Source organism: Bicyclus anynana, chromosome Z, assembly GCF_947172395.1.
Source record: "Bicyclus anynana chromosome Z, ilBicAnyn1.1, whole genome shotgun sequence".
NCBI lineage: Eukaryota > Metazoa > Arthropoda > Insecta > Lepidoptera > Nymphalidae > Bicyclus > Bicyclus anynana.
The window spans coordinates 17,686,390-17,696,810 of record NC_069110.1 but is presented as its reverse complement, the minus strand read 5'-3'; positions in this window follow the sequence as shown (position 1 = coordinate 17,696,810).

Genomic DNA, 10,421 nt, shown 5'->3' with positions numbered 1-10,421 from the left:
AGTTGCTTTAACATTAAAATCAGAATGGGATACAAACGAGATTGCAGTCTGAGATGCCATCGTTTTAATTTCAGATACCGATATAATTATGGTTTGTTTATGTTTTGTTTTTCTCTCAAAACCATCATCATTCGAGAGTTTTATAGAGCACTTTTAACTGCCTTAATGTTTTTAATAAGAACTTGTTAATCCCTTTTAATTAATCCACTAAAGTAAAATGCGCAAACACAATCACAATTCTGTTATTGGATCATCAAACTTTATTACGAGCTAAGGGCAAGGCCTCCTTGGTACAGTGATTGTCTCGTGCGCATTCAATTATTGGGCTCCTGGGTACGATTATATATTTTTTTAATTCTTTACAAGTAAGCCCTTGACTACAATCTCACCTGATGGTAAGTGATGTTGCAATCTAAGGTGGAAACGGAACTTGTTAGGAGTAGGATGAAAATCCATACCCCTTTCGGTTTTTTTTTATTATTTACAAGTTAGCCCTTGACTACAATCTCACCTGATGGTAAGTGATGTTGCAATCTAAGGTGAAAACGGAACTTGTTAGGAGTAGAATGAAAATCCACAACCCCTTTCGGTTTTTTTTTTGTTTATTATTTACAAGTTAGCCCTTGACTACAATCTCACCTGATGGTAAGTGATGATGCAATCTAAGATGGAAGCGGGCTCACTTGTTATGAGGAGGATGAAAATCACCACCCCTTTCGGTTTCTTTACAACATCCGCTAACGCTAAATCACTTGGCAGTACGTCTTTGTCGGTAGGGTGGTAACTAGCTACGGTCGAAGCCTCCCACCAGCAAGACCTGAACCAATTAAGAAAACCTGAACCTCCGTCATGTAAATCCATTGCGCGAACCACTGCGCCATGGAGGCCTTCAAAAGGGATAATTATAGGGATATGAAACAAGTAGATAATACTAAGGTTTTTTTCTTTATATGACATTTCAATTAGGAGCACAGTGTTAATAGGTATCTATTATTACAACCGCGTGCCGCGTGAGTGTATTGTTGGTGCGATGAGTCTTAATAAGTACTGTAATATGACGTATGACGTGTTGTACAGGCTGTCCCATTATTTAGGTTCAGTATTTGATGATGATGATGATGATGACATTAAATAAAATAATTAATGATACTTTTTGTGCAATTGGATCAACTTTCATGCATCTCCAGGCATGTTATTTGTTTAATAAACCATATTCATAGTATATAGTAGTATAATGTACATAACTGACAGCAGTGACAGCCCAGTGGATTATGACCTCCGATTCTGGAAGGTGCAGGTTCGAATCCGGTCCGGGGCATCTACCGCAACTTTTCAGTTATGTGAAAAGAAATTAAATATCACGTGTCTCAAACAGTGTAGGAAAAACATCGTGAGGAAACCTGCATACCTGACAATTTTCTTAATTCTCTGCGTGTGTGAAGTCTGCCAATCCACATTGGACCAGCGTGGTGGACTATTTGGTCTAAAGCCTCTCATTCTGGTCGGAGACTCGAGCTCAGCAGTGAGTCGAATATGGGTTGACAATTATGATGATGATGATGTACATTGGAATTTATTCATCTGTCATCTTAGTACATAACACAAGCTAAGCTTACTAGGCTATAAGGTGATGTGATTGTGCTAATATATTAAAAAAAAAGTTATCAAACAAAAAGTGATGGCTATAAAGAGGATCGTAATGGCCTGTAATTAAGAGGAAGCAGATACGAGTATAAGCGGGTCGTGGTATTGACGCGTCGTAAACCTCCACAATGCAGCCAGGGGTAGCAAACTGCAACGCGTTTTACTGTCGAAGATACCACAGTTAAAACCGACTTTATCATACTAAAATTATATATGAGAAAGTTTGTGTGTAGGTGTGTATGTTTGTTTCGCCTTTGCGCTGCGGCTACTGAAGCGATTTCGCTGAAATTTGGAATGGAAATAAATTTTACTCCGAATTAACACACAGACTTTTCAAAAGAAAAGTCAATGTTTTTCGCGGGTTTTGTGAATTGAATTCCCCGCGGACGAAGTCGCGGGCGTCCGCTATTGGTCATATTATAAAAAATATGGCAGTAATTCCTTTAAAAAAAATCTCCTTATAACTATAAAAAGTTTTTTTTTACAAGTAACCCCTTGACTACAATTTCACCTGATGGTAAGTGACGATGCAATCTAAGATGAAAGCGGACTAACTTGTTTGGAGGAGGATGAAAATCCACACCCCTTTCGGTTTCTACACGACATCGTACCGGAACGCTAAATCGCTTGGCGGTATGTCTTTGTCGGTAGGGTTTGACGGCCTCCATGGCGCAGTGATATGCAGTCGTATGCGATATAATACAATCCTGGGTTCGATTCCCGGCTGGGCCGATTGAGATTTTCTTAATTGGTCCAGGTCTGGCTGGTGGGAGGCTTCGGCCGTGGATAGTTACCACCCTACCGACAAAGACGTACCGCCAAGCGATTTAGCGTTCCGGTAGGTACGATGTTGTGTAGAAACCGAAAGGAGTGTGGATTTTCATCCTCCTCCTAACAAGTTAGCCCGCTTCCATCTTAGTCTGCATCATCACTTACCATCAGGTGAGATTGTAGTCAAGGGCTAACTTGTAAAGAATAAAAAAAAGGGTGGTAACTAGCCACGGCCGTAGCCTCCCACCAGTGATAAAAGAGTCGACCAAACAAAAATCAAACTGTTAATACAATATGTGTTACAATTCTTAGATAATAACGACCGAATAATACTACTTATCTACCATTAGCAGTTTATAACACACACACGATCGGTTTTTATTTTTTCAAAAGCCCTATTATTATATTGACGCAACCCGAAGACCGGAGCAGCTTTTATTGTTGTTGTAAAACTCACGATCCATTATTAATTATTACAGACATCATTAATCTACTAATCTATTAAAGGATACCCGATAAGAATCTCATTTAACGTATTGAATGAAGAGTGTCCGTAGTGGACTTGAGATAGGTTTAAATTACCCCATCTACCCAGGTAACAAATCCAATTCGTATTCATTGTAAAATGAACTTAATTTTTATTGTCATTAAGGTTGTAATTACAGCGTGGTTGAATGGAAATATGTCGTTAGGTGTGGTGTTAAATCCAGTCTGATTTATTACAGGTTGGTGTTTAAACGACAAATGCATCGAAACAGATAGGAGCGACATGTCGAACATTGGAGGACCGATGTCTACCTATATTACGTACACCGTATTATCAACGCAGGACACGTCCTGAGATATGGTTAATTATTCGCAAGTATTATCATTTTTTATCTGGCTGACATATAATTCGAGTTATTTCATCGGAAATCTTTGCACCTTTTAAACTGTTTTTTATTCTGATGTAATTACAATAATTAATTTAATCATAAAAGCTGTACACTACTTGCAGGCTTCAGAGCTTTCAATCTTAAAATTCGATATTCTCAAAAAATAACTAAATATAAAAAAGGCAATAAAACTCATACAAATATAATGACTCTTGTCGCTGGAAATGGATATCTAGCAAAAAATATATTACACAGATAAATAATAATTAAATATCGTCGTCATCAACCCATATTCGGCTCACTGCTGAGCTCGAGTCTCCTCTCAGAATGAGAGGGGTTAGGCCAATAGTCCACCACGCTGGCCCAATGCGGATTGGCAGACTTCACACACGCAGAGAATGAAGATAATTCTCTGGTATGCAGGTTTCCTCATGATGTTTTCCTTCACCGATTGAGACACGTGATATTTAATTTCTTAAAATGCACACAACTGAAAAGTTGGAGGTGCATGCCCCGGACAGGATTCGAACCCACACCCTCCGGAATCGGAGGCAGAGGTCATATCCACTGGGCTATCACTGCTCTAAATTAATTATTAATTAAATATGCAGCATGATAAATATTCGTATTCCAAGTAAACGAACGAAATGATACGTCAAACATAAAATTCCGAAGATAATTTTTGTTTCCCAAAACACACAAGATCCATATGGCTCCTAATACCGTGTGTATCCGACACTACCAAAGACCGGATGGGGTATTCTTCAGGACATAATCTTTACAACCAAATTGTGATCGCATCTCGCACTAACGAACCAACATAACATATAGGTTGAAGTAGCGTAGATATTAAAATCTGGACATCTATCAATCTTTTGGAACAACAAACATAATGACCACCATTTTGAGCTTTTAAAGTTTGTAGTAACTTTTGAATTATAATTACATAACTAGATGTTGTTCTATATGGCCATGCTTACTCATACATTTGTAGTTTTTGACACTTACCTTGCATTACCTTATCAGCCGATAGACGTCCACTGCTGGACATAGGCCTCTTGCATGGACCTCCAAGCACAACGATCTCGAATCTCCAGCATCTTTGCTGGTTTTTGACACTATTGTAAAGTAAAAACTTGAATGGATGATAATCATGTTACTGTGATATTAAAATCAAAATACTTGGACCTTGCTCACGAGATTACCGCCATGTGGAATGTTGAGTCAACTACTATTGTTCCGATAGTTGTTTCAGTCAATGGTCACCATACACCATAAGAAGCTTTCGCTTAACTGTTGGATCAAAAGTCGGATACAAAAGGTAGTGATTCTTGAGACAGCGCGTATTGTGAGGAGGTTCCTCACTTTGGAGCCCTGAACACCGGTTGCTTGGGCACTTAAAGTGTTTTTAGTGGGACCACAGCAGCGTTACCGAGGGATTTGAGCATCGCCTGGTAGGGCCCGAAGGCATCAAAAGAAGAAGAGAAGGGCGAAGTCGAACACTAAAATTGGAGTCTAGAAGGCAAAACTCATATTCGACGCCGTCCGAGAAGGAATTTTTATTTATTCAATGTAAAGTTAGCCCTGGACTGCTATCTCACTGCAGGGAGGTAGTTTATAGTTTGACGCACTAAAATCGCATTTTGCGAGAGGGCAAGATTCAGTGGATCTAAGGGCGGACAAAGTTACTAATATCTTTGTTATTTGTGCGTTTAAGTTTATAGTTCATGTATTAAAAAATGTCACATTTAATGTAAGGAAGCTAAAACTGTATGATTTTCATCTAATTACGATAAAAAATAGATTTTGAAATATTATAATCTCATTTATTTTACAAATATCCAGTCAATCTTTGCTTTTTATGTATAAATTAGTTAACATTGACCTAATTTACCCGAATGTATCATAAAAATCAATATATTTAAACCTAGTCATCATCCCCATTATTAAACGTAGCAATATTTACTCTTGTAGTTGGCACCTTGTTGTACACAAAGTCCATGTAACATTGTGTTGCTTGTATACGGCACAAGCATCTATACCATTATTAAGAAAACTATATTTTACGTAAGCTGCACCAGTAGTAAATAGTAATTTGCAGTCTTTTACGTAAATAGCCCATATAAGAAACGTGTTTGTCTCAGTGTATAACTATATATTTCACCGCGGCTAATTGCCTCAACTAGTGATGGCCCATTTTTTGCGCAAAGGAACAACCTGGCGGTCTATCCTGGAAATTAAGCTAGCATTTTTTTTTTGCTACCATTCCACGTGGGCATTCATATTTTTTTAATTTAAACTATCGTGGCTAATAGCTACGATGTTAGCTACGATAATAGAGTGTTAGAGTAAGTTTTTCATTGTTTCTTTTTCTCAATAAAATATTTAATTATTATAAGTTAGCGGACGTAGTTAAGCTTCACTTTGATAGTTACGCAAGCAATCGATTGCAAAAAAGCTATAGGCACAACCTATACTTACAGAAAAACTTAAAAAGTTTCTAATACAAAAACTATAACTAAATACTACTCCATAGAAGAGTACTTTGCTGATACTTTAAAAAAATAGTTGTAATTATATTTTTTTTTAACTTAATGTCATTTAATTTTAACTTACATAATTTTAATTTCATTAATTAACATTTTTGTATACCTATTAATGGTGAAACATTGCTACCTAATCGTCATCATTATCAACCCATATTCGGCTCACTTTTTTTTTATTTTTTACAAGTTAGCCCTTGACTACAATCTCATCTGATGGTAAGTGATGATGCAATTTAAGATGGAATCGGGCTAGCTTGTTAGGAGGAGGATGAAATCAACACCCCTTTCGGTTTCTACACGACGTCGTACCGGAACGCTAAATCGCTTAGCGGTACGTCTTTGTCGGTAAGGTGGTAACTAGCCACGGCCAAAGCCCACCAGTCAGACCTGGACCAATTAATAAAACCTCAATCGGTCCAGACGGGGATCGAACCCAGGACCTCCGTCTTGTAAGTCCACTGCGCATACCACTGCGCCACGGAGGCATGCAACCGCTGATAACACTTACGTTATCAACCCATTTCGGCTCACTGCTGAGCTCGAGTCTCCTCTCAGAATGAGAAGGGTTAGGCCAATAGTCCACCACGCTGGCCCAATGTGGATTGGCAGACTTCACACACGCAGAGAATTAAGAAATTTGACTGGTATGCAGGTTTCCTCACGATGTTTTCCTTCACCGTTTGAGACACGTGATATTTAATTTTTTAAAATGCACACAACTGAAAATGTGCATGCCCCGGATCGGATTCGAACCCACACCCTCCAGAATCGGAGGCCGAGGTCATATCCACTAGGCTATCACGGCTCTCACAGTAGTTTAAATTAAAAAGAAATTTAAATTAATTTAAACTATTGTAAGGGATAACACTTACAATAGTTTAAATTAAAAAGAAATACTTATTAAGATATACCGGTGTGCCACAGGGATTACGTTAATGGCGAGCACTCGTGGAATACTTCCATCGGCAGTTTATTTCTCTGTTCAAACTACAGGCATCACTAATTGGATATTTTCGAGAGTACGTTACAATATAAATCGGAACAATGCAAACAATGCGTGCGCTTTACGGCGGTTAATTAACCGGCATTGTGGAAATTTATTTGGTTACTTTCGACGCAAGCATGGCTTCAACTTTATAATAATAATATGAAAATGTGTTTCGTGTTACGAATTCACAATCGACTTGTTTTTCGAGTTCACTGTTTTAATATCAGATTTTATAATATAAGTAGTAGATGGCCTATGGCTATGGTTAACTATGGGCCTTATAAGAAGGCTCAAAGCGGGCGATGGAGCGTATTATGCTCTGCGTGATCGAATCAGAAATGAGGAGATCCGCAGACGTACTAAAGTAACTGACATAGCTCAGAGAGTCGCGAAGCTGAAGTGGCAGTGGGCAGGCCACATAGTTCGAAGAGCCGATGGACGTTGGGGTCCCAAGGTGCTGGAATGGCGACCCCGCACCGGAAAGTGCAGTTGGTCGACCCCCCACTAGGTGGACCGAAGACATCAAGCGGGTTGCAGGGAGGTGCTGGATGCTGGCGGCTCGAGACCGTTTTGTTTGGAAGAAATGAGGCCTATGTCCAGAAGTGGACGTCCATCGGCTGACTGTGATGATGACGGTAGATGGTCTGCAGGCAACGACATATTATGGTGTGGGTCAGTTGCCTGTATGACGTTCATAATACGTACTATTATCGTGAATCGCGGCAAACCTTTAACGATCATTATTTGTAATTATTATTGTGTATTTACCTCTTTTTATTAGATGTAATTTTAGTTGTATGTGCATCAAATAAATAAATGCATACATAAAAAAATTAATAAATGAATGAATGCATGAATGAATAAATAAATAAGTAATAAGTAAATAAATGAATTAATAAATAAATAAGTAAATAAATAAATAAATTATTACATGTCAATCACAACGCCCGTGACCGCCACTAGGAAGGAAAAAAATCTTAGTGAGTAACCTCGCTTTTTTATCTCTCTCACATTATTTTTTCCGGTTTACTAACAAATCTATCTAATTCTAGAGCTCATTATCAACCCACATTTGGCTCACTGCTGAGCTCGAGTCTCCTCTCAGAATGAGAGGGGTTAGGCCTTAGTCCACTACGTTGGTCCTATACGGATTGGAAGACTTCACAGAGAAATAAGATAATTCTCTGGTATGCAGGTTTCCTCATGATGTTTTCCTTCACCGTTTAAGACACGTGATATTTAATTTCTTATGCACACAACTGAAAAGTTGGAGGTGCATGCCCCAGACCGGATTCGAACCCACACGCTCCGGAATCGGAGGCGGAGGTCATATCTACTGGGCTATCACGGCACGTATCTAGAGCTCACCAGTAATAAACTATAACATACAAAATATTCTTTAATAAAATATCAGTAAATATACACGTGTGAAAGGTGTATATCTCGTTTAATTTTCCCAGCTCTTAAACCAGAGAAGGGAATAGGTAAATGGTACGAATCTCATATTGAAGTTTCGCATAACAATTGGAAAGTTTGGTCACAGACAGTGGGAACAGAAGAGTTAATCGTGGCTCCCTCCATCTTGGAAAAACTTTATCATACTTATATTACTAGTGGTGCTCGCAAACGAGCTAGTTTTCGTGCAATTTATTATTTACAAGTATTGCCAGTGCAAGCTTTTAATTAACTTGCAGTTGAAAGTTGTTCGCTTAACTCTTGAACTAGTTGTTTGTAAGAATAATGAAGTACCTACGAGTAACTACAGTTGCAACAGCAGAGTTTTTTACAGCAATAAAAAACAACCTACTCCTAAGTATGTACTTACACTTGTTTTGTTTTGTATTGAGCATTTAACGATACAATATTATAAACGAAGAGTATTTAATGTTTTTTACATCTGTTTTATTTACTGATACTCTGCCAATTGGGTCGTAAAACTTAACAGTTCCTGTAAGAGTTTTATAAAACAAAAAATCAAATTAATTGTTTCGCTTTTCATTATCATACAATTGTAAGTTCAAAAAAAGCAAGAATTCCTCAAGCACATTTTGGATTATCTTGGACAAGCGCATCTTATTCCGTGCGTTTTTCTTTACTTTTAACTTTTAAGAGTTTATGGAATCGTGTTATTGTTTTTTCACCTTGCACTAAAATACGTCACAAGTTATTAGTTTTTTTAAATACTTTACATAACATGTTGCTTCTGCTTGGTGTTAAGTTCGCTACTCAGACTTATATCTTGGTCAACGCACTCTATAGCACTATTATGAACTACGCCAATAAACCTGAAACAAAAATGTTAAGCCGTATGGCAGGTCTTCCTTCCGTAAAGGGCTCATTAATGCGAGTAATTTGACGATCAACAACAGATGTTAATGATAATTACCGGGGCCGACGGCTTAAAGTACTCTTCGTAACACTAACTTGACTACTCCAGACAGAGGATAGAGATCAAAATCTCTGCAAATCTCTAGGAAGAAACAAGATCTCAGTGTTTCACAGCCCAACCAAGGGCTCAAATCCAGGAACCTCGTGATTTACAACTATACTTTGGACCAACGATGCACAATTTATTAATCAAATTGCTTGATTACTATTTTTCAGCAAGATGCAATTTCTATAGCTCATTTGCGCCCTTGCAGTGAAGCGTTGTTGAAATAGGTATTTGCACAACCAACAGCCCCAGGACTTTGAGTTTAATATGAATATTCTCGGATAGAAATAGTTCTGATTTAGTATCTAGTTCTATGGAACTGTAGCAATTTTGTTTTTATAAGACTTTCATTAGCCTCTTCTTTTTTTATTTGTCTTTTTTTAATTTTTAACAATGATAATACAAAAATATAATACAAAACACTATTAAAAATTAATAAAAAAAAATAAACCGTACCGCTGCGGGACATTTGAGTGCCCAAGCAACCGGCGGTCAGGACTCCAGAGTGAGGAACCTCCTCGCAATACCCGCCGTCTCAAGAATCAATGCCTTGATCCAACCATCCAATTCCGATTCTTGATCCAACAGTGACTTCTTAAGGTGTTGGTAGAAGCTTTTCTCATTAGTCTCTTCTTATTATTTTAACTTACATTAGGTGTTTTATTATTTTAATTATTTTTCTTTTTTATTATATTTCGTATGGCCAATGACTTTGGAAAGAATTTATCCTTTACCTCAAACTTATCTTGCATTTATATTTATGTCGCTTACAAGAGGGATTTCCTGAGTAGGGTCCGGCTGTGCCTCAGTTGGTCCAGATCTGGCTGGTGGGAGGCTTCGGTCTTGGCTAGTTACCACCCTACTGGTAATGACGTACCGCCAAAGATTTAGTGTTCTGGTAGGATATTGTGTAGAAAGGAGTGTGGATTTTCACCCTCCAAACAAGTAAGCCCGCTTCCATCTTAGATTGTATCATCACTTACCATCAGGTAAGATTATAGTCGAGAGCTAATTTATTGGTAAATAATAAAAAAAAAAACTAAAAAGCCCACCAACCTGCGTTGAAGCAGCGAGGTGGGTCTCCTACAAGGAGGGAACCCTCTAGTGGGTCGTTAAAATAGGCTACTATAGAGATGTATAATGTACTGAAAATAATAATGATA